We start from the raw sequence: 26,946 nt of genomic DNA on the forward strand, positions 1-26,946 counted from the left end.
TCACAGTAACAATGTCCTTTTAACACACCAGCCCTCCTGGCTGGATACCAGTCTGATGAGCATAAGTTAAAAATTGTATAGGAAGATCATAGACTAAAATTGTCTAAATAGGCTCAGATTAATCTCTTAATGGGGTATAGTAAACTGTAGTAACCCCTAGAAAATGCATGCAGACCCTTAAAAAACTAATGTTTATAGGCATATGAGAGAGGGTGAGTAGGGACTATTAGATACCTATAAAAAAGACAGGGATTTCAGCATACAATTCATTCAATTTATTTTAATATACTGTATCATCAAAAATAGTACCGAAACTTATACAATGCACACCAGTTTTACTGATGTATTAAAATACATTGAACAAATTGTATGCTGAAATCCCTGTCTTTTTTTGTAGGTACCTAATAGTCCCTACTCATCCTCTTTTATATGCCTATAACAAAACGATAAGCATAAGCCAGACTTCCTTTGAAAGGGACAGTCTAGTCAAAAATAACCTTTCATGATTCAGATAAGGCATGTCATTTTAAACAACTTTCCAATTTACTTTTATCATCAATTTTGCTTTGTTCTCTTGGTATTCTTAGTTGTAAGCTAAACCTAGGTGGGCTTATATGCTAATTTCTTAGCCCTTGAAAGCTGCCTATTATCTGAATGCATTTTGACAGCTTTTCACAACTAGAGGGAGTTAGTTCATGTGTGACATATAGATAACATTGTGCTCACGCCTGTGTAGTTACCTAGGAGTCTGTCAAAAGAACTGTTGGTTGTACAAAACTGGGAATGGGTTATAAAGGGATTATCTATCTTTTTAAACAATAAAGAGTCTGGTCTAGACTGTCCCTTTAAACTCCCAGGGCTGCAATCATGAGCCACACCTGTGACTAACAACCTGCTTAATCAAAACCCTGGTCTGGAGAGCTACATAGCTGTTGGAATAATAGCCCACCCTTCTCTCCAGTTATTCCAACAATTTAGAAATTACACAATACAAACACACAATCTTTTCCCTGGGGTTTTTAACTAAAATGAAGAATGTTGTGTTTAAGGTTTTCTCTTGCATACCTCTCATTTATTATCAGGCCTTGCTTTCTATATATATACAGACATATATAAACTTTCATGATTCAGAAAGAGCACACAATAATTACAAGCTCTATTAGCAAACTGACTTTTTTCTTTTGGCATCATTTGTTGAAACTTAATTCCTTTCCATGATGGACTGCAGAGGTTAGCCCAGGAGTCTATAGGCGTATTAGACACTATATGGCACATGTGTTTGCAACAATAACATTTAATTTTGACTTTTACATAATTTTAATAGAGATAAAATGAGATAGCTGGGGATTCACGTGACTACTTATTATATAGGGGTCCTCTAGGACATTACATGTAGTGAGATTGATCACAAATCTATCACCCAATTACCAATTGCATTTAGGCTTCATGAGGCCATATTGAGCTGTGACAAGAGTGCATGATTTATTAAGTAGATGAAAACTTATTTAGTTTTTCCATAATTAGATCTAATTTGGACTTAAAGGGACACTCAGGTCAAATTAAATTTGAATGATTCAGATACAGCATGTAATTTTAAACAACTTTCCAATTTACTTCCATTAAACAAAATGTGCACAGTCTTTTATATTTACACTTTTTGAGTCACCAGCTCCTACTTAGCATGTGCAAGAATTCACAGACTATACGTATATGCATTTGTGATTGGCTGACTGTTATCACATGGTACAGGGGGGTGTAAATATACATAACGTTAAAATGTGTTAGAAAAAAATCTACTACTCATTTGAAATTCAGAGTAAATGCTATTGTATTGTCTTGTTATCTTGCATTTGTTGATTATGCAAATCTACTGTGTTTACTGGTCCTTTAAAGTGTCAAGCGCTTTGTCAAGTTATTGGACAGAACTGAAAAAATTAATGAGACTTTCACTCATCAAATGTGTAGTATATACTTATCTTCTGAGATTTTTATCTTGTAATGTCAGAACGATAAGCACCGTTCCTACGCCCGCCATATTCATCAATTAATTGACAGATGACTTATCTGCAATCCACTAATCATTTTTTCCCCCCTTGCTGTGACGTTTGTGCAGAGAGGCTAAACGCCTCGGGGGGGGGGACAACGATTAGTGGATTGCAGATGTCATCTGTCAGTCAATTGTTGAATATGGCGGGCGGAGGAACGTCGCTTATCGTTCTGGCATTACAAGGTAAACATTTTTAGAAGATTAGTATATACTACACATTTGATGAATTAAAGTCTCATTCGTTGATTCAATTCTATCCTATGACTTGAGCGACTAGGCTCAAGTTTACATTCACTTTAATGCTATGTGGGACATTAATTAGCTATCATAACCCAGCGACCTTCACAATAGCAATGTATTGTTTATGTAGGACCTGTATTTGATAGTATCACTGTTCATTGTTGAAAAAGTATTATCCTTAGTTTGTTGATGTCTGGTCATTTTCAGTGTGTTAAAGTATTAAACCATATTTTGTTCCACTGCAGAACATTACAGACAATGGTTATTTTCAACTACATTTAATCAGATTACATGGTACTTGAATTATTTTCTGCTACACGGTGAAATAAACATTTCAAAACATCCATCAAGTTTTATTATTGCTCCAATTTTTCATTCCACTACTCTGCAAAATCTTTTAAGACCATACAAAATTATAGCAACATTATAGCAAAGATATAAAACTGACGTTTTCATGCTTTATTCAGCAGTGATAGATGGACTAAATTTATACAATGTCTATAAGAGGACATTTCACAATGTTTTATTTGTCTTAAACAGGTTACTTTTTGAATGTATTGTTTTTGCTGTTACAGTACTTAGGCAGTATTTGCCCTTGGTCGTTTTTTACTCATGATCCTTGTGATCAGTCAATATTAACGAATTGATGAAATGAATGATATGCCATAAAAATGTATTGATTTACATTTTATTTTATTATACTACTTTGCATCAGCATATATAAATTAATCGTATTGCCAGCCACATATGATATATATCTTTGGAACCTATTTGCACACTAAAGTAGTGGTTCCCATAAGCTTATGGGTAGTCTTGTATATGCCCATATTTCTCTATAAGCAAGTGAAAACACAGCATTTGTTAATAAATAGGCACAAGATATAGGCTAAATAGGAGGGTCGAATTTAGAAACATGCACTAAAATTGGGAGGTTGGCAGGGATGAAAATTGGCGGTGGGGGACTAGAAGATTATTAGGTAGAGAGAGTTTTAAGATGTATAGTAGATGGATAAGGGAATAAGGGGTAAGATTAGGGGATGGACAAGATGGATAACAGAGGATAAATAGTATTTGGATGAATGAATTAAGAGTAAGAAAAGTAAGACTGTTAGTGAGTGAGAAGAAGGAGAGAAAATAATTGGTTTAAGGAGATAAAGAGGAACATAGATAAGGAAAACGAAACATGATGAGCAGGTTCAGGACAGTAAATGAGGAGTGAATGAAAGAAGTGAGATGATCAAGGGCATCAAGAGGTAAGGAAAATGGAGAAGAAGAGAAGAAAAAAAATTAATGATGGTATAATGAGAAAGATTTTAATTGTGATGTGGTGAATCATATGCTTTGTATACTGGTCTCCTGGAAGAGACCGACTCTTTAACTCTTTAAATATGTATGTGACTTTATTCACAGTTATATTCTTGCCAAATATATTATGACAGAACCCAAAACATAGTATTGGAAGATGTCTATATTCCCCCAAAAGTGCTACAGCGCAGGGTATGCTCTGACAACCCCAGGGAGAATAGTTTTGTTTGTTTATCACATAAAGAAAATATGTGATTTATTTCTGGGTCCCTGGGGTGGAGCATTTGGAGAGTAAGGTGGGCCAGTGCTCCACCCTGCAGGTTGCAGGCAGCACATCATGTGAGAAAGCCCAGTCCAAGAATTATGTCTCACCCAGCTAGCTACTCACCTGCATGTGGTAATTGACAGCAGGTGCTAATAAAAATCCCCAGTCAAGGATTCAGAGTCAGAATACCAGCAGTAAGGGATACTGCAACACTTTCCTGGGAGACTGAGAGGAATTATCTCTAAAAGGAAAAACATTAAGTTTGAAAGGTCTGTGCATTTATATTTTGTGAAAAGTCAACTTAGTGCAGTCAGTTATACCTGTTAGTAAGTGCTCAGTGGAGAAAGCCTTTTTTGTTTTCCTTTATGTTTATTTTGCCTGTTTTGCCAGACCTGCACATAAATGGACTATATTTTATAAAGCTACAACCTTGTGTGGTGTTTCCAGTTTTAAAGACTGTGTGGTTGTAATATTCCCGGTCACATATGGTGGAGAAAGAGAAGGGTGGCCTGCGTCTGAATGGGCTGCATAATGGGAGGATCCAACTTTATCTGTGGCTAGAAACCATATCTCCATAAGAAATGGGACCCCCATTAATCTTGATAAAGCCCTCACCTATCCATACATTGAAGTGGAAAATGATTTATTGTACAGAATGAAAAAGGTCTGTCAAACAGTTATTTGTACCCCAGGCATATCGACACACTGTATTAAATCTGGCACATAGTCACATACTAGGGACACCTGGAGATTGAAAAAACAAGAGAGAGAATTCTTAGGAGGTTTTATTGGCCAGATGTAATGGCATATATCACAAATTATTGTTCTTCTTGTCATGAATGCCAATTAACTGCCCCTCTTACAGCATACCGTAGCCCCTTGGTGCCCTTATCCATAATTGAGGTCCTCTTGTAAAGTCTGCAAGGGGGCACCAGTACATATTGGTAGTAGTAGACTATACTACCCGTTACCCTGAGGCAATACCCTTGTGAACTACTTCAGCAAAAGCAATTGCTAAGGAGTTAATGTTAATGTTTAGCCAGGTTGCAATTCCCAAAGAAATATTAACAGAAGGCTATGCTCAAAAAAAGTAATAGGTAAAGATGAGAAAAAATGGGACTTTGCCTTATTTTATGTTTTCTATCAGAGACAGAGAGGTCCCTCAAGCTTCTACTGAGTTTTCGCTCTTTGAACTCTTATATGGATGACACCCCAGAGGGTTGCTAGACATAGCTAAGGAGACTTGGGAACAGGAGTCAACCCCTCACAGAAGTGTGATAGAACATATAACTCAAATGCAGGAACGGATGACAGCCATTATGCCCATAGTTAGAGAACACATGAAAAATGCCCAACAGCATCAGCTGAACAGCTATAACAGAAATGTCAGGGTACGTGTGTTTAACCCAAGAGATAGAGTGCTAGTTCTGGTTGCCACCATAAAGAAACATTTTTTGGCAACATAGCATGAACCATATGAAGTCATTGACAGAGTGGGGGAAGTAAATTACAAAGTAAGACAGCCTGGAAGGTGAAAGGAGGTACAGATTTACCATGTGAATTTACTTATGGAAAAAGAAACACTTGTGGCTGTAAAAACAGCAGACCTCCCTACAATGGAGAAGAATGGCCCCGTAATCAATATCTCAGAAACCCTGACTATCCACCAGAAGAGGGAGGTAAAATACTTCATCAGATTAAATAAAGATGTTTTCTCCACAGTCCCAGGAAGGACTACAATAATAAAGCATGACATCGTCACTGAACCAGGGTAAAGACTAAATCTAAAGCCATATAGAATACCTGAAGCCCGGAGGGAAGCAATAAATTCAGAAGTAAAGAAAATGCTGGACCTTGGGGTAATCAAAGAATTCCAAAGTGACTGGAGTAGCCCAATCATGCTTGTAACAAAGCATGATGGCACAATCAGGTTTTGCAATGATTACCGGAAGCTGAATGCAATATCCAAATTTGATGCATACCCCATGCCAAGGGTTGATGAACTCATGGAGAGACTCGGGAGAGCCAGGTACCTTACCACATTGGATTTGACCAAGGTTTATTGGCAAGTGCCACTTACAGGGCAAAGAAAAAGACTGCCTTCTTTACTCCAGATGGGCTCTTACAATACAAGGTGTTTCCTTTTGGCCTACATGGGGCTCCAGCAACATTTTAAAAGAATGATGGATAGGATCTTAAGGACACATGCTTGCTATGCTGCAGCTTACTTAGATGACATGGACATACATAGTGAAGATTGGGAGTCTCACTTGCCAAAAGTGCAAGCTGTCCTTAATTCCATAAAAAATGCTGGTCTGACAGCAAACCCTAGTAAATGTACCATTGGAAAAGGAATAGTGAAGCCACAACTTGCTAAAGTTAACGCCATAAGGAATTGGCCACAACCTGTGATGAAGAAACAGGTCAGAATATTTATTGGGCTTGTTGGCTACAACAGAAGGTTTATCTCCAACTTTGCTACTATAGCGGGTCCTTTAACTGACCTCACTAAAGCAAAAGCTCCACTAAGTAAAATGGTCCCCTGAAGCTGAACAAGCATTTCAAAATCTCAAGGAAGCCGTATGTAGACAGCCAGTGTTAGTCACCCCTGATGTAATGCTCGTGGGATATTCCACTATCAGACCAAACGTGGCCAGTAGTCTTCTTATCCCGGCATCAAGTGGAATGATAGGAAATATCCTAGAACAGAGATAGAGTTTGTAAAATGAGGTAAACAGTACTCACAGCAGGCAGGACAGTACTCAGCGGCAACAGGAAGGTAATCCAGCAGTATGGCAGTTCAGGGATAAACCAATAGAAGGACCGGGAACAGGCAGGAGTCAGCAACAAAAGGATTTCCAGCAGCATAACAGTTCAGGGGTAAACCAATAGAATGGTCAGACAGGCAGAGTTCATCAACAGTTAAGCAATCCAGCAATTCAGGGGTTATGGCAAGCAAAGTAGTTAAAACAGGCAGAGTTAATCAACGGTAAAGCAATCCAGCAATTCAGGGGTTAAGGCAAGCAGAGTAGTAAAAATAGGCAGAGTTCATCAACTGTAAAGCAATCCAGCAATTCAGGGGCTAAGGCAAGCAGCATAGTCAAGCAGGCAAAGTTCATCAACAGTTAAGCAATCCAGCAATGCAGAGAATAAGGCAAGCAGCGTAGTCAAACAGGCAGTGTTAATCAACAGTTAAGCAGTCCAGCAATTCAGGGGTTAAGGCAAGCAGAGTAGTCAAAACAGGCAGAGTTCAGCAACAGTGAATCAATTCAGCATACAGATATACAGCACCCAGGAGCACAAGAAGTAACACCTATACTTGGGCACAGGTGAGAGAGACTGAGGCCTTTACATAGGGAAGACAGGGCGAGTGGTAATGATGTCATCACGGTGCTGCAGTTACACTGCCATATATCTAGCAACAGGAGGAGTGCCTGTGTCCATGGCAATGGCCACAGCAGAGCAGAGGAGCAGCATGAAACCTGATTTTTCAAAGGAGTTAGTTTACAGATGGATGCCTCTGATGTAGGGCTTGGAGCAATGCTTTCTCAGGAAAGCCAAAGTGAAGAGCACCCAATACTATACCTCAGCAGGAATCTTCAACCTAGAGAAAATAACTATTCGATAGTTGAAAAGGAGTGTCTAGCAATTAAATGGGCTGTTAAAACTCTCAAATATTTTTTTGTTGGGCAGACAATGTAGGCTAGTTACTGATCATGCATCTCTCAAATGGATGAATCAAAACAAGGAAAATAATAGTAGAGTTACACGCTGGTTCCTTAGTTTGCAACCCTATCATTTCTCAGTAGAACACAAGGCAGGATGTAAACAGGGTAATGCTGATGGCCTTCATACGTATGCATACGCTTTTGGCCATGGTCACTCACCCCACTAGGTATGAGCTGGGGGAGAGGATGTGTGACAGAACCCAAGGCATAGTATTGGAAGGTGTATATATTCCCCCAAAAGTTCTGCATTTTAGAGTAAAGTCCAGTCCAGGAATTTTGTCTCACCCAGCTAGCAACTCTTATAACTTTTGTGAAAAGCCAACTTAGTGCAGTCAGTTATTGCTCAGTGGAGCAAGCCTCTTTTGTTTTTCTTTATGTTTATTTTGCCTGTTTGTGCCAGACCTGTAAATAAATGGACTATATTTTATAAAGCTACAACCTTGTGTGGTGTTTCAAGCTTTGAAGACTGTGTGGTTGTAAGATCCCAGGTCACAAAAAAAAACTAAAAAAATGGACTGGAAAAAATTATTTGCACCCTCAATTTAATATTTGGTAGCACACCCCTTTGAAAAAATAACTGAAATCAATTGCTTCCTGTAACCATCAATGAGTTTCTTACACCTCTCTACTGGAATTTTGGGCTACTCTTCTTTCGCCAACTGCTCCAGGTCTCAGATTGGACAGGTTCCTTTTCCCAACTGCTGTTTTGAGATCTCTCCACAGGTGCTCTAAGGGATTGAGATCTGGACTCATTGTTGGCAGGTCCAGTACTCTCCAGCACTTTGTTTAAATCATTTATGGGTGCTTTTTGATCTGTGCTTTGGGCCATTGTCCTGCTGTAAGACCCATGACCTCTGGCCCTACATTGCACCACAGAATTCTTTGGTAGTCAGATCTCAAAATGTCATGCACACAGGCAAGACATCCAGTGCCTGAAGCAGCAAAGCAGCCCCAAAACATCTGTGAACCTCCACCATGTTTGACTGTATTTTTTCTTTAAAAGCCTCATTTATTTTTCTGAAAACAGTAGAATGATGGACTTTACCAAAAAGCTGTAATTTTTTTCGTCTGTCCACAGCACATTCTCCCAAAGGATTTTGGCTTTCTCAGGTAAGTTTTGGCAAACTCCAATCTGGCTTTTTTATGTTTCTTTGTCAGCAGTGGGGTCCTCCTGGGTCTCCTACCATAGCGTCCCTTAACAGATGGCAATGTATAGTGCGAGCTGACACAATTGTGCCTGAATTTGTCTGGAAGTTGATCGAGGTCTTTATCCACCATTCGAACAATCCTTTGTTGCAATCTTTGATGAGTTTTTCTCTTTCGTCCATGTCCAGAGAGATTAGCTAAAGTGCCATGTGCTGTAAACGTCTTGACAATGTTACATACAGTGGACACAGGAGATGGACTTGTAGCCTTGAGATTGTCCATGCTTTTCTACAATTTTTGTTCTCAAATCCTCAGACAATTTTTTGCTGCTCTTTCTCTTCTCCGTGCTCAGTATGGCACACAGAGACACACAACAGAAAGGTTGAGTCCATTTTTCACCATGTTAACTGGTTGCCGGTGTGATTTCTATATTGTCAGCACCTGTTAATTGATATGGGGAGTTTAATTACAAATTACAGGAGCATCACAAACTTGGAATGCAATTATTTCTTACAATTTTGTAAAGGTGCCAATAATTTTGTCCAGTCCATTTTTGGAGTTTTGAGTGGAATGTGTCAGATTTGGCTTTTTTCTCTCCACTTTTTTGTGTCATACCAATACAAACAAAATATATGTATACATATTGATATTGTTTGTGATTTGGTTTATAATATTGCTTGAAGCATGCACATGGTTGCTTAGTCAACTGAGAGGGTAGTTCTTCCTATGGGAGGGGGTATATTTATATATATTATTGTGTTCACTTTACTTTTTGTAATAAAGGGAATGTCTTTATCCAGACTCATTATTTTTATTTAATCTTTTGCTTATTTGATTTGTTGCATTATACAGTTATAAAAAAGAAAAACTAAATAAATATTAAACACAATAAGTAAACATAAAAATCCTAAAACTGCTAACAGTACATTACCTACAACATGCAAAATTTACATTTCTCTATTTGTGCTATTCGTTAAACATTTATCAAACTATTCCAGTATTTGAGTAGGAGGACTCTGCACAGAAAGAGTTAACTCAGATCAGATTACCATTAATGAGATACCTTGTTCTTTGTTGTTGTCTAAAGATGGTAAGAGTGTAATTATATATACGTATATATAACTTGGAAGTCATGGTGCAGAGTTTAAGATCACTGGCATAATGCATCCCTTCCCCCCCATTACTACTTGTTCAGAGGGTCTGACCATACAAATAAATATATAACCCTGTGTAAAGGGTCAGATAATTTTTCCAGCTACCTTCCTCAGTTTCTGGGACACATACAGTATACACACACAGCATGAAGGAGGGGCGTGACCTCATGCAAAACTTTCTGCCTTCCAGGAAGTTCACTCCCTACCACTATAAAATGCATACTGGGAATTGTAGTCCATAATTGCAGAATCACAATACTGAGAGTGAAATGTGGAACTACAAATTCCAGAAAGCAATATAACTCCCAGAATACAGTGCTTCTTCCTCTAAAAGGAAGCTACATTCAGGGGGATTCAAAGAAAAAGAATAGACATTCAACTGTCTTTTTTCCTCCTACAATTTGTACTCCAGGTGGACAGGAAAATCCAGGAGAGGGGGCGAATGCTCCCACCCCTTTCCTACCCTTATAGACGCCCATGGCAAGAAGTAGGTAGCTGATAGGTCAGCCATTTAGCATTAACAGGAAGTGCCTACAAGTCGATACAAATGATATGGAACAGTCTACTGGCCAGTTTTTTTACGTTTCTACTGCACATTTTATCAGAGAAAAAAATCAACATGTTTTGTTGCTTCTCTTTTATATAGTTGATGGAATTTTTTCGAGTATTGAGTCCCTTTTTCACAAAAGTTTGCACATGTTTTTCTGCCACTTGTAAATGGACAAAAATATCAATATCATTTAATATTAAAAAAAGTAAAGAGAGAAAAACATGTTTTATTTTTTCTATTTCGCACAAATCTCGTGTTTATCTTAGTCATGAGAATAAATAATCAATATGTTGTAGTTCTTTGTCATTTTTCTCTTCAGGTACTTGAATTACCTTGAAGTTACATATACTGAGCAAGTGAACACATTTATGAAGGCTTCCTGATGTACTAAAGGCCCATTCCAGTAGATACAATTACCCCCAGAACTAATTGCTATCCAAATATGCAATAAACAAGCTGTTTAAAAATAAAAAAAAAGAGAAAAAATTATGTGTAGACTTTTTTTTTTTAACTCTGAAAATCACACAGGACTATACATGTGGAGATACAAGAAAATAAATGTTACAGAAATGGGAGGGGTCCAGGAAGCTGGGATTTTTTTTTGTCTGTACACATTGGCACATAGGTCAGCTGTGGCTTATATCATACAAATGGAGGTATTACTGAAATAAAACATTCCCCTTGCTGGCTCTTTGAGAAGGTGAAGTGTTTGAATGAATGTTCATAGGGCATTGCAGCCTATGAGGCCCATTTATCAATCTCCGAATGGAGCTTGAGGGCCCGTGTTTCTGGCGAGTCTTCAGACTCGCCAGAAACAGCAGTTATGAAGCAGCGGTCTAAAGACCGCTGCTCCATAACCCTGTCCGTCTGCTCTGATGAGGCGGACAGAAATCGCCACAATTCAACCCGATCGAGTACGATCGGGTTGATTGACACCCCCTTATGGTGGCCCATTGGCTGCGAGTCTGCAGGGGGCGGCGTTGCACCAGCAGCTCACAAGAGCTGCTGGTGCAATGCTGAATACGGAGAGCGTATTGCTCTCCACATTCAGCAATGTCTGTCGGACCTGATCCGCACTGTCGCATCAGGTCCAACAGACATTTGATAAATAGGCCTCAATGTATGCTGCTGGAACAGTGATAGCTTTTATTAGAATCTCTCACTAATAGAAGTATATTGCCCAAACGTCTTCCATTCAAAACCGAAATGTACGCATGCTCCACTCACAAACAACTTGAGCCATCCACAGCACACATATGGTTCCCCCTCTTTTCGTAACTCCAGCCACCATACACAGAGGTCCACTGCCCAGAGATACCAACCACCTCCCAGTCATGGAAAGCCTTAGGGAAATGGAAGGTATGCATTTTAGTTTGACAGTAATATCCTTTTAAGAATATGTTGTTAATGTTTAAAGAGTTGAGCCTATCTTACCATTATTTCATTGGCAATACCCAAAATAAATAAGTGTTTCTTCTGATGAAGAATGAGAAAGTTTTGCTGCATTCCACAAAGGAATACACATTTAAATATCAACAGTTCAGATTTATATTCTTAGCTATGTAATATAAAAATGTAAAATAAATAAAACTTGCTTTGCTGGAGTAAAATATTTCTCTGTATTGAAAGTTCAATGTATTAAAAAGCTGTTGCAGTAACACCCTTTCAGATGGGCTGGACACTCTCTCGCCACTGGGAAGTTGATTTTTGTTGCTGCCTCTTGGCTGCATAGTTTTTCTATAGCCAATACTGCAGTATTGACATTTCCAGTACAGTCAGTGATTTCGATAGGAAAAACTGTTATTTTAAATGTTAAAATAAATTTAAAGGAGCCATATATGAACAAATTAATACAATCAAATGGTTCATTGGGAGCATGATGAAGGGGATTATTGGTATATGACCAACATAGAAAACGAATTAAAAAAAAACCCCATATTAGTAAAGAAGCAAGTCATTTAGTACAGCTAACACTCTAAAGTTAAAACAAATCCAGGGAATGCACCTGCATGCATGTGTTTCACTAAAGACAAATGTGCTCACATCAACAAGTTGAACAACCTAATGATTTTTCTCTGCAAATGATATTGATCTATTTTCAAAGGAAATGTAACACCCTGGGAAATAACAGACAGTGATTTACAATTTCCTTTCTTGTCTAATAAGGTTAATCTGCTCCTTAGCATACAAAGGGACACTTGTAAGGAAGCAATGGTTTGCATCAGTAAAATAATATATCTAAGAGGTTAAAGGGGCAGTAAACACTTTTGTAATTACAATATTTTCTGCACTCTTGCAATAAAATGGCATAATTGGTAAGTGAGAAAAATGTTTGAAAGCATTAAAATCTTGTTTGCTGCAATTGTTTTTCAATTGCCAAACTTGAACTTGACAGAGCTTATTAGTGGAGTAAGGACTGATAGATGTTGTCACTATGTTCCATTGTTTTGCTGTATATATGATCATCTCTGCTGAGACTAGTTAGGGACAGGGTTAAGTTTGTGAAGTCTGAAAGTGTTTTTATTTGCACACTTTCTGAAGTACAAGATCCTACTGAGCATGTGCAAAGGTTCACTGCATAAACATATATGTGTTTGTGATTGGCTGATAGCTGTCACATGGTCACATGATAACAGAGGGAAGGAAAAAGTGAAATATGTTTAAAAAAAAATCTACTACTCGTTTTAAATTTAGACTCAGGGCTCTATTCACAAAAAGGTGAAGTGCAGGTTAATTGAAAGACATTATGAAGAAGAGCTGAGTTAGCTCTGCGCAATGCATAGTTAAAGGGACAGTAAAGTCAAAATGAAACTTTTATGATTCAGATAGAGTGTGCAATTTAAACAACTTTCTAATTTGCTTCTGTTATCAAATTTGCTTCGTTCTCTTGGAATCTTTTATTGAAGATTATAACTAGGTAGGCTCAAAAGAGCTCAGGAGTGTGCACGTGTCTTTAGTACTATATGGCAGCAGTGTTTTGCAACATTGTATAACAAAGCTACAAATAATGTTGCAAAACACTGCTGCCAGAGGGATTGATTTATGAAGCAGCAAATGCTGCTTCCGACCTACTCTGCTTTAGGTCCGCCTGAAGCGGAAGTTAAGAAGCAGCGGTTGTAAAGTTGTTTAAAATTGTACGCTCTATCTGAATCATAAAAGTTTAATTTTGACTTTACTGTCTCTTTAAAGGGACAGTATAAACCGATTTTCAAATAACTGCATGTAATAGACACTACTATAAAGAAGAACATGCACAGATAGTGATTTAAAAATTCAGCATAAAACCTTTTAAATAAGTTAAAGCTCCCAGTTTAGCACTATTGATGAGGTTCGGCTGGGGCACCCAGTGAATGGGGCTGGGGAAACAGGTAGAGCAGACCCCCCTACCCTGCATATGAAAACACAGATTGTACAAACAGGAGCTGCAGACATATGTAGACATCAGTATACATCTAAAACTTTGAGGCTTGGTTAGGAGTCTGAAAATCAGCACAATGTTTTTTAAAAATAGGCAAAACTTTTTTTTTTTTTTTTCAAAAACACTCGCAGATGGGCTATATAAATGGATCATCTTCAAAACATTTATGCAAAGATAAATGTAGTGTACAATGTCCCTTCAATGCTGCATACTATTCACTTGCAATTCTCCTATTTTAGGTGAATTGTACACAGCATTAACTATACAATATGTAGGGCAAACTCAGCTCTTCTTTCAGGAAATATTCACTGGGGTCAGCTCTTTATAATTCATAGTTAATGGTGGGAATTGAAATGCTTCAATTCACCTGCTGTTCACCACTTAATGAATAGACCCATTAGTGTCATTGCATTGTCATTTTATTATGTATTTTTTATTAGGGTAAATGGTCTTTATTGTGTAATATGTGTTGTACATTTGTTTTACTATGATTGATTTAACATTTTATATTAAAATCTCAAATTAAACATTGTTTTCTTAATTTCATCTCTAAGAGGGCACTTCTATTACATATATTAGATCATTTTTATTTTCATACCCATGCTCACTATATCAACATTGTTGTTGTCAGACTTGTGCAGGCTTGTGTAATCAATTTGTCCCTACCAGCCAGTGACAATTATTTAATGTCACATGTGCACACACATTTAATATACCAATAGTTTAAAAGGAATCTTCAAAAGTAACGAATACAAAAAACAAATCTCCATCTTAGCACCTGTATAATTCAGAGGAGAGCAGAGAAAGGGTAAAATTAAAGGTATATGAATCCCAAAAATGTCATTTTGTGATTCAGATAGAGCATACAATTTTATAAAAGTTTCTAATTTGCTTCTACTATCAAATTTGGATGTTTCCATGGTATTCTTTGTTAAAAAGATACCTAGGTAGGCATATTTTGTACCAGTGAGCTTAAATCTAAAATTCACATGCTTTATTCAAATACAGGAAACTACGAAATTTAAAACAGACAGAAGGTATCTCTTGTCTTACGCGTTTCGCCCCTTATGTCCTTAGCCATTGACAACAGGAAATAGTGCTTCCATCTAGTGCTCTTGCAAATGGAAAACATTCTTGCAAAATTGCTGCTATATAGTGTTCCAGATGTGTGCATACTCCTGAGCTTACCTCCCTGCTATTAACAAAAGATATCAAGAGAACAAAGAGAAATTCATAATAGAAGTAAATTAGAAAGTTGTTTAAAATTGCATGTACTATGTGAACCATGAAAAAAAAAATAGTTATTGTGAAAAAAATCTGCACTCTAAGCACATTAGCTAGCATTATCCATATTTAATTAATTTAGCTACAATGTTTCACTTGTATGTATATATATGTATATAAGAAGCTGAGTGAAAACCCTTTTAAGAAGCTCATGAAATGGCTGTTTCTTTTACACTTTTAATGGATTTGAAAAACTTAGTAAAAGAGGCAAAAGTCGCCAGAGGCTTCATAAAGTAGTTTACTAATATTTATTGGAAAGGGTGAATGAGTAAGAGACAAAAATGTTAGAATGAGAAGTTGCAAAATACATGCATCCCATTAAAGGGACATAAAACAAGTTGGGATAGAGACAGAATATAATAATATGTACTTTAATTACTTTACCTGCAAATTTATACTCCAGTGTCTCACCATTAACCCTTTCTTTTTAGTTTCTGAATTGTACAACTCTAACTCCCCCCACACAATTCCTTCTATGGCTGGATCTATATCTACCTTTGATTTGGTAGAATGCAGAAGTAGACACTCATTATCTGCTGGAACATGCCTAGAAGCAAATAAGCTGCCGTGAAATACAATGCCTGTGTTTCTGTAGCTAAGCACTGATAAGGGGGGATCAGACTACTCGAGACAGCATGGCGATGTAACTAATTTTGCTTATTTTTTTAAACAATTTGTTATGCAGTTTTTAAACAATTTGTTATGCAAAATATTTGTAATTACTTAGCCCTTTTAGGATATGCACAGATATCAACATGTTTTATGACACTTCAATGTCATAGCTGTACACTGGATCACCCTTAGCATTTGTGGGCCCCTGGACAAGACCTATTTGTGGGGCTCCTCAGCCCAGTCCCCTTATGCCCCCTTATGCCCTGCCCCCTGTATGGCTTACCCCCTATTCCAACATTCAGTATGTCCAGTATAGCGAACATTATATATTACAGCTCTTGATATCATAAACACTTCATAAACTAAAAAAAATCCTTTCATGATTCAGATATAGCAAACAACTTTAAACAACTTTCTTCTTAAGTTACTTTTATTTTCTAATTTGCTTAATTCTCTTGATATCCTTTATTGAAGGAGCAGTAATGCATTATTGGGCACTAGCTGAAAGCCAATGACAAGAGGCATATATGTGTATCCACCAATTAGCAGTTTCTGTGCTTACCTAGGTATACTTTTATTAAGGATACAAAGAACAACATAAATTAGATAATAGAAATAAATTGAAAAGTTATTTATAAAATTGCATGCTCTATCTGAATAATGAAATTGAGGTTTGAGGTCCCTTTAATAAAAATTACAGGGAAAGCACTATTTTCTGATACAGTTGATTAGAATAAAACTAGGGGGCATAGACTGAGGATTCAGAAGTAATTAAAAGAAGCAGAAATGATACTTACTAATCAAATGCCTCCCTAGTTTCCATTGAGGTGGTAAAGTTTAGAAACTGGTGGTAAAAACATTTATCTCAATTAAAGTCTATGGAGATATTTTCAATTACGTATACGATCGGGCTGATTGACATCCCCTGTTAGCGGAATTGGCCGCAAATCTGCAGGGGGCAGCATTGCACAAGCTGTTCACAAGAACTGATTGTGCAATGATAAATGTTGAGAGCATATGCTGTCGGCATTTATCGATGTGCAGCGGACATGATATGCTACATAGTATCATGTCTGCTCGCACATTAATAAATAGGCCCCTAAGTGCTATTGCATTGTCTTGTTATCATGCATTTGTTTATAATGCAAAACTACTGTATTTACTGGTCCTTTAAAGAAAAAAATTGTGTTTAGTATCACTTTAACCTCTTTTTAAATAAGTGCCATGGGTACCATATGAGTTATATTTATCTAACATCTGTCCAGTGCTAGTTACAAGACCTTTTTTCAATTTCTTTCTATTATTAACTTGCACAATTACAAAATGTTAGTGTATTCTCAAACAGATATAACTAAGGAGTCCATTATCTAAAGGTCTCTGGGCTGGCAAGATTATTTAAAGGGACACTGAACCCAATTTTTTTCTTCCATGATTCAGATAGAGCATGAAATATTAAGCAACTTTCTAATTTACTCCTATTATAAAATGTTCTTAATTATCTTGGTATCTTTAATTGAAATGCAAGAATGTAAGTTTAGATGCCGGCCCATTTTTGGTGAACAACCTGGGTTGTCCTTGCCGACTGGTGGATAAATTCATCCACCAATAAAAAAAGTGCTGTCCAGAGTTCTAAACCAAGTTTAGATGCCTTCTTTTTTAAATAAAGATAGAAAGAGAACGAAGAAAAATTGATAATAGGAGTAAATTAATAAGTTGCTTAAAATTGCATGCTCTATCTGAATCATGAAAGAAAAAAATTGGGTTCAGTATCCCTTTAAGAATGCTTGTTAGTCCTTCTATTTCCCTGATGGAATTCTATAAAGCCACTTTTTACCCTGAAAAAAGTATTGTGTATGAAATATTTACAGCATAAATCATAAGTTAAGTACACTGGCCGTGTAAAAAACCACATAAAAAATTACATTTAAGTACAATATACTCAGCGTTCCATGGGTATGTATGACATTTACTCTCAAATTCCAGCGTAATTCTGAAAAAATTTGTACCCTACAGATTTTAACTGTGACAAAATACTCAAAATACTTAATACCCTAATATAAAAACACATAGGTGATTGTAAGATGCTATACTCAGAAAGACGCATTGGGGCATATTTATGATTGTGCGAGTGAACATGATCCGATATAGTGGATCATGTCCGCTACACATCGATAAATGCCGACAGCATATTCTCTTGGCATTTATCATTGCACCAGCAGTTCTTGCAAACTGCTGGTTCAATGCTGCCCACTGCAGATTCGCGGACAATCGGCCGCTAGCAGGGGGTGTCAATCAACCCGATCGTATTCGATCGGGTTGATTTCTGTCCGCCACCTCAGAGCAGGTGGACAAATTATGGAGCAGCGGTCTTTAGACTTGCCGGAAACACAGGGCATCACGCTCCATACAGAGCTTGATAAATATGCCCCATAATGTGAATTATATTGGCTGTAGCATTTAATTTTTTAAGTATATCCCCTGCTCACTGCTAACTTCGCACTACACAGCAAAGTTTTCCTTTCAAGTGAGCTCCATAAATTTCAATAGGAGACATCTGGCCACTCACAGACACTGCCCCTTTATTAAGATAATTCCACCAGGGCAGCACCTGCACCTGATCTGTTGAGGTTTAGATAATCGGCCACTTATTCTTATAGGCCACACTGCAGTTTTATAAGTTTGGTTAGTGTGGCCAAACAGCAGGTCTTAAGGCTGCTGCTACAGGAATTCCTGAAAGCACCAGGCTAAACAACCAATTCCAAAAGGAGCTACTCAACAGATTTTATTTCATTCTGTACTAGACAACACCCCATTTTACTTAGGGTGACATGCCACAAAAAACATAAATATATAGAAAACATATAGAAAACAACATAATAATAAAATATAACTCTAACAAAAGGAAGGGGGATTAAGGGGGAGGGATAAATGATAAAACTTACAGCCATACATTGAATTGTCACTCTATGCAAAATATATGCAAATGAGTCTATTTCCCCAGTACACATTTTAATGATGAACCTTCTACTAATAGATGGAGCTGTGTTACACATGTCAAGGAACTTTCAACCAATAGATGGCGCTATGGCGTTTTACACAGTATGTGACTGGGGAATGGTTACAATTTTTTTTTTTTTTTTTAAACAGGTTCTTAAACAGATCTTGTTTATTTTATAGACTTTAAAACGATTTTTTTTCTAATTTTAGTTAATATATTTGCTTTATCTTTTAAGAGTTATCATCTTGATGCTGTAAATATAAACATTACAATGTTAAGTGCTTGTGTGCTATTTAGAACCAGCAACACAGTATCATTGAAGATATTGGTTATTAAGTATTTTTTGTTGCTTTGCCCACCTCTTGCATATTACCAACAACCATTGAACATTAATTATTTTGCTGTACAACATGTATGTTGACTTCATTTTTGGTGACCGCCAGTTATGTGTTCAATTAATAATTGAGGTGCACAAATTATATGGACTTGCAGCGTTTGGCAGCCTTGAACCACCCATCCCCCTCAACCTTTTAGTCACACAAGTGATTGTACCTTTTTTGGGGGGATTAAATGGTACAGACATGGACCCTTTGACAGTTAGAAACATATTTGTACCTTATTTACCGCTAAATGGTACATATTAGTTCCTTAAGGTGTAATTAGAATCCATTGAGGGTACAACCACAACAGTTGTACCCTAAGTGTTCACAAACATACCCCAACCATACCCTTTTTTCTGACAGTACATAATCATGCCGGAGTACTGAGAAGTTAGCAGGATTAATGTGCAATGAAAAACAGAGAAAATTCAAACCAAGGGCCCGATCACATATGTGGCGTTGGGCGCAAAACTCAGCGTCGCCAAGTTTTAGTCGGATCTAGGGATCACATATACGGTGCAGCATACAAGTTACGGGCGTATATTTTACCCATCTCCCATAGTTTTTACTCCCATAAACTAACATAGAACCAGCGTCGCAAGTCGGTATCACATATTTAGCTCAAGGACTTACGTGTGCAGAATGGAGAAAATATACTAAATTTTCACCTCGCCACACATAGGCAAGTGCAGCAAGCCTTGTGCTGACTATGAAAGTACCGTAACTCCCTGGTTAATAGTGTAATTAAGTACTTTGCGTTTTGGGGGGTTGGTGGTTTAGGGGATAATAGTGTAATTAGGTAGATTGCAATGTGGGGGGTTGGTGGTTTAGGTGTTAATAGGTTAATTATGTAGTTTGCTTTGTTTAGTCACAGTGCAGTTTTACACTGTAACAAAATATCTTAGCCTAGTAATCGCGGACTAACAGTATATATAAATAAAAAAAAAACAATCAATAATTTGTAAAAACCTGAAAAAGAAGAAAAAAAATTGTGGTATTTATTTTAGAGGCTAAAATTAATTAATTAATTAATTAATTAATTAAATCTTTATTTTGTAGCATAACATTATTTAAAGGGATATGAAACCCAATAACAATTCTTTTGTGATTCAGTTAGAGGAGGCAGTTTAAAAAAATAACATCCAATTTACATTAATCAATTTTAGGAGTAGTTCATGGCAGGAAATAGTGCTGCCATCTACTGTTCTTACAAAAAGATTCTTGCAAAACTGCTGTCATATAGTGCGTCAGACACATACAGGCTCCTGAGCTTGCATCCCTGCTTTTCAACAAAAGAAACCAAAAGAACAAAGAGAATTTGAAAATAGATGTAAAATAGAAATTTGTTTAAAATTACATGTTCTATCTGAATCTTGAAAGAAACATTTTGGGTTTCATGTCCCCTTAAGACAAATAAAAATGACGCACACAAAAGTTTTATAAATGAAATAGCCGGTAGCTACTAACCTAAGCAATTACTTACAACCAAAAATATGTTATTATAAAATACTGGAAACCACAATATTTATGCTAACGTTTAAGAATACAATAATACTGAGCTCTGGTAGAAGCGTAGATTTGTTTTTGCATGTGACTCTTGTTAGGTATTAAAGAACTGTTTAAATTGATTATTAAAGTTTAAACCAAAGACATACAAAAGGATGGTGTTAACTAACCAATCGTTAGCATTGTTGCATCAAAAGGATGATATTTTTAAATCTTGAATTTGGTTTTTGGTTTGTTTTCTTAAAATACAGATGTTAAAGGGATTCAGAAAGAGCATGCAATTTTAACAACTTTCCAATTTACTTCTATTAACTAATTTGCTTTATTCTCTTGATATGTTTTTTTAAAAAGCAAATCTAAATAGGCTCAGTAGCTTCTGATTGGTGGCTGCACATAGATGCCTCGTGTGATTGGCTCACCTATGTGCATTGCTATTTCTTCAACAAAGGATATCTAAAGAATGAAGCACATTAGATAATTGAAGTACTTTGGAATGGTTTTTAAATTTGTATTCTCTAACTGAATAATGAAAAAATAATAATTGGGTTTCATGTCCCTTTAAATGTACATATCATTTGTTTGCATATACATAGGGGTTATACACATAATGAATCAAAAAAAGTTAACAGAGCAAGAGGTGTTGTCCATATCATCCAATAAGATTCAACGTTGATATACACATCTTTAAGTTACTGTGCATTCACTCAAAAGTATATTAAAGTGACCCCAAATGTTTCTTTCATGATTTACATTACACAAAGTGGCGATATTTTACCACTTACCAAAGGTCCATAAGGACAAACAGAATCCCCACGGAAGACCTATAATTTTGGGGATAGGTTCCCTCTGCAGCAACCTCTCAAATATATAGATCACTATTTACAACCTATAGTATGTAAGACCAAAGCATATCTGAATGACACTACAGATGTCATTAAAACATTTGAGAATTACAACTGGAACAAACACAACTTATGGATCACTTGTGATGTCACAGCTTTGTATACGAGCATACCCCACAAAAAGGGTACAAATGCCGTACTTAACCAACTGAGTAAAAAGAGCCAATTATTGGATAAACATATCGACTTCATAGGAAAAGGTATAAATTACATTTTAAATCACAATTATTTTTTCTTTGATAGTATCTTTTATGAACAAATTAATGGCACAGCGATGGGGACAACTTTTGCCCAATCCTATGCCAACTTATACATGGCAGAATTTGAAGATCAGTATATTTGGAAAAACAATCCCTACAAGGATAATTTCATTAAACATCATAGATTTATAGATGATATTATCATTTTGTGGGAAGGTAATCAAATTGAAGCAATTAATTTCATAAAACATCTAAATAGCAATAACATGAACTTGACATTCACAGGAAATATTAATGAAGCTCATATTGAATTTCTAGATCTTATTCTATCTTATGAACTAGATAAATTAATCTTTAGCAATTTTAGAAAGCCCACTGATAAAAACAGTTTCTTAAGAGCGAATAGTGGTCTTTTACAAACATACTTTATGGGCAATTTCAGAGATTAAGAAGGAATTGTACAAATTTAACAGATTACAACAATGAAGTCAAAATACTTAGTAACAAATTTATAGAAAAAGGCTACTCTGAATCTCTGGTTACTATCGCTAACGAAAAAGTGCTCAATATGAATAGAATGGATTTGCTAGAGTACAAGAAAAATAATGATGCAAATTGTATAAAATCTGGACAGATAAACAAATCGAATGTTAAATTCATAACAATTTACAACGAAAACCATAAAGATAGTCAGAGAATAATTAATAAACATGGGGGAATTCTTTTAAAAGATCCTATCTTAGGTACACAATTAGATAAAAAAACTCACATTGTATATGAGGAATAATAACTTGAAAAATCTACTGGCTCCTAGTAAGCTAAGAGAGCATAAAGAAGACCACAATACCAACATGTGGTTAAATGCCAAAAAAGTTCTTATCAAATGTAGGAAAAAATATTGTAGTACCTGTCCCTATGTTGAGAGTGAGGATATGTTTTACAATTACAGTAAATCCAAACTATATAAATGTAAATATGCATGTACCGGGGATAGTACATATGTTGTATACCAACTAACATGCAAATGTGGAAAGATATATATTGGAAGAACCAAACGAAAACTGAAATATAGAATCACTGAACATATTAGAAATATCGAGAATTTGTTTGAAAACCACAGTGTGCCTGAACACTTCAGATTAGAACACAATAGTAATCCAACTGGCCTATCAGATAAGGTAATAGAATGGATCCCTCAAATAAACTTGATCATAATAGACTACTAAAACTTAAGAGAAGGGAAACCTTCTGGATTTATACACTTAGAAGTCTCCATCCAGATGGTCTAAATATAGATTTAGATATACAGGCGTTCCTAGTCTAGATATGTTTTATATAGCTAGTATCACTATGTATATTATGGGGTACTTATAAATGTCTTCACCTAAATCCTCATCTTCCTTTTAAACACTAGAAACTTGCACTTTAGTCTCTAGACTTTATTTTTAATTATAGCCATTATTGTCAGGGTTGTGCATATTTTCTATAAGTAGTTTTTAAGAATAGATTCTATCACTACTATGTCTGATAAAACTGGTGTCACTTATTGTACATTCAAGTATCTATATATGTTTTCGCAATATTTTTTTCCTATATTTGAGACACTAATAATTATCTACTTATTTTTCGTTTTTTTGGAAATAAAACCATCATTATTAGAATCATACATAATATATTCAATTGTGGATTATTAGGGACAGTTCCTTAGATTAAAAAAACATCCAATATTTCCCATCTATGTTTTCATGTACCATGGTGGTCTCATTAAGAATAGAAATACCTTTAAAACTGCTATGCCATTTGTATCAATATTATCACTGTAGCTAGTAGCAATAATGCTTCCACGTATCCACATTCAGAAAATCACAATCATATTGAAGTAGCTCGTTTAAGGTTTACTAGTTTATAAGCAACAGGTGGTACTATATACTCTTACTGTATAGCATTTAAAATTTATATTTTACATCTAACATTTAGAGTTCAACCCTGTTTCATTTCTATTACCAAGATGCATAAACATGAATGTAACGCTGTACATTTTTAATTGTCATATTGGTTTGTTTTATTTTTAAGTTTTAACAATGATGTATTATTCTTGTTAAATGTTAATATTTTAGCGGGTTAGATTATTAATATTTTATATGCTTTTACATGCACAACATGTTTTGCTCATATTAAAGAGATAACATTGTCTAAAATTGTAACCATACTATTAGGGTATTTAAAGACATTGAATAACGCTTGCCAAGCTATCTCACTTGACAACAAAACGGCCGTCGTGACGTTGACTACACCCTCAGGTGCACGCACCAGGTGTTGACTGCAAGGTGTCTGCTGGACAACCACTAAACTAACAAAGACTTTTTACCTGAACCGTTTATTCATCTGGTCCTGTAAACGGAGTTACGCTGCACCTATAACGCCTTGTGGGAAGCGGTTCCTATTGTGAATCTAATTGAGAGGTGAACCTGGAGTCGAGAAGAGACAGTAAGACTTCATGGCAGTTACCTACTCTAAGGAATTTCTTATATGTGCTTGTTAACTTTTTATATCTGGTACGCAGATTACTTTGTTTTTAAATTTGAATTTTTGCCATTAAATTATTTCACTTGAGTCCAGTTGCGTTCTGTTCCTTTATATTTTTCATGATTTACATAGAGCATACAGTTTTTTAACAATCAACAATTTATATTTGTTATGAATTTTCTTCATTCTTGTGGTATTCTTTGTTGAAGGTACATCAATGCAGTGCTGGGTGGTAGCTGAATACATCTGGTGATCAAAGAGAGAGATATATATATATACATATATATGCACCCACAAAGCAGCAGTTAGGCATTTGATGCTGCTTCTGTGCCTTTCAACAAAGGATACTAAAAGAACAAAGCATCTGGTGATCAAAGATATATATATATATATATCTATATCTATATCTATATATATATATATGTATATACATATATATATATATATATGTGTATATATATATATATATATATATATATATATATATATATATATATATATATATATATATATATGCACCCACAAAGCAGCAGTTAGGCATTTGATGCTGCTTCTGTGCCTTTCATCAAAGGATACTAAAAGAACAAAGCAGACAAGATAATAGAAGTACATTGGAAAATTGATTTAAACTGTATGCTCTTTTAACATTCTGAAATGTGCTATTTAATTTGCACTATAGATTATTGTGAAGTTTAACACCATATAGAATTAATAATCTGAATTTATGTGTAAGAGCAATAAAGTATTTTACTGGAGCATTGTGTTAAAAGATTGCAATAGCCGTAGCCTCAGTTATGGTCATTTATAATCGCTAATTAAACAACCCTACAGGATATAAATATTGATGTGCATGGTATTCTGCTCTTCCAGATTAATTTGTTTGTCTAAAGTGTAATGAACAAACGTTTTTAAGTCATTTTCTGTAGCCCATTTATTTGATTTTGGATTAATAAATATAATGTAAAGAACAAGTTTTTTAAATTATATTTTCTAATTTTGTTTCTAATTTGTGTGCTTCTTTTGTTGGTTTCTCTTGTATTGTAGGTTCATTTCAAAACACTTAAAACTAAAAGGATATTAAACTCCATATTTACATACAGGGCCAGACTACAAGTGGATCTCAAAACATCGCTTTTGCGAAAGCGATATTAGCTTTCCACTTAATATCACCAGTACTGGTATTACAAGTTGACAGCAATGTGAATGTGAGCTCACGTTCGCATTGCTGGGAAGCTTTGAGCTCACAAGAGCGTGCTTCCAAATGCTGCTTGCACAGCAAAGGGGGTAAGTAGCACAGTGATGGCAGAAAAGTGTAAATATATATAAAATATCTAAATTACAAATTTATAAAAACCTAACACTACGAAAAAATTTTAAAAAATCTAAATTACAGCAAAAAAAATCCTACAAAATTTTTTAAAAATCTAAGACCTAGATTACGAGTTTTGCGTTAAGCTAAAAAGCAGCGTTAACAGGTGCTAATGCTGCTTTTTTACTACCGCTGGTATTACGAGTCTTGCAGGTTTAGGGGCACCGCACACTTTTTTGGCCTTACCGCAAAACGACTTACGTAAACTTTGTAAAGTCTTTTTTCTATGGGACTTTCATAGCGCTGGTATTACGAGTCTGTCCTGGCAGACCAAAAAGTGAGCGGTACGCCCTATCCCGTCAAGATTCCTAACGCATTTGAAAATCAGTAGTTATGAGTTTTATGTACAATGCGGTAGCATAAAACTCATAACTAAAGTGCTTAAAAGTACACTAACACCCATAAACTACCTATTAACCCCTAAACCGAGGCCCTCCCGCATCACAAGCACTATAATTAAATTATTAACCCCTAATCTGCCGCTCTGGACATCGCCGCCACTAGAATAAACATAGTAACCCCTAAACCGCCGCACTCCCGCCTCGAAAACACTAGTTAAATAATATTAACCCTTAATCTGCCTCCCCTAACATCGTCGCCACCTACATTATACTTATTAACCCCTAATCTTCCGCTCCGGACATCGCCGCAACCTACATTATATTTATCAACCCCTAATCTGCTGGCCCCAATGTCGCCGCAACCTACCTACACTTATTAACCCCTAAACTGCCGCCCCCAACGTCGCCGCCACTATATTAAAGTTATTAACCGCTAAATCTAAGTCTAACCCTAACCCTAACACCCACTAACTAAATAAAATTACTACTATTAACTAAATTATTCCTATTTAAAACTAAATACTTACCTGTAAAATAAACCCTAAGCTAGCTACAATATAACTAATAGTTACATTGTATGTAGCTTAGGGTTTAATTTTATTTCACAGGCAAGTTTGTATTTATTTTAACTAGCTAGAATAGTTACTAAATAGTTATTAACTATTTAATAACTACCTAGCTAAAATAATACAAAAGTACCTGTAAAATAAAACCTAACCTAAGTTACAATAACACCTAACACTACACTATAATTAAATGAATTAACTTAATTAAATACAATTACCTAAATTTAATTAGCTAAAGTACAAAAAAACCCCCACTAAATTACAGAAAATAATAAACAAATTACAGATATTTAAACTAATTACACCTAATCTAATAGCCCTATCAAAATAAAAAGCCCCCCCCCCAAATAAAAAAAACCCCTAGCTTAAACTAAACTACCAACAGCCCTTAAAAGCGCCTTGTGTGGGG

This window comes from Bombina bombina, chromosome 5 (genome assembly GCF_027579735.1).
Source record: "Bombina bombina isolate aBomBom1 chromosome 5, aBomBom1.pri, whole genome shotgun sequence".
NCBI lineage: Eukaryota > Metazoa > Chordata > Amphibia > Anura > Bombinatoridae > Bombina > Bombina bombina.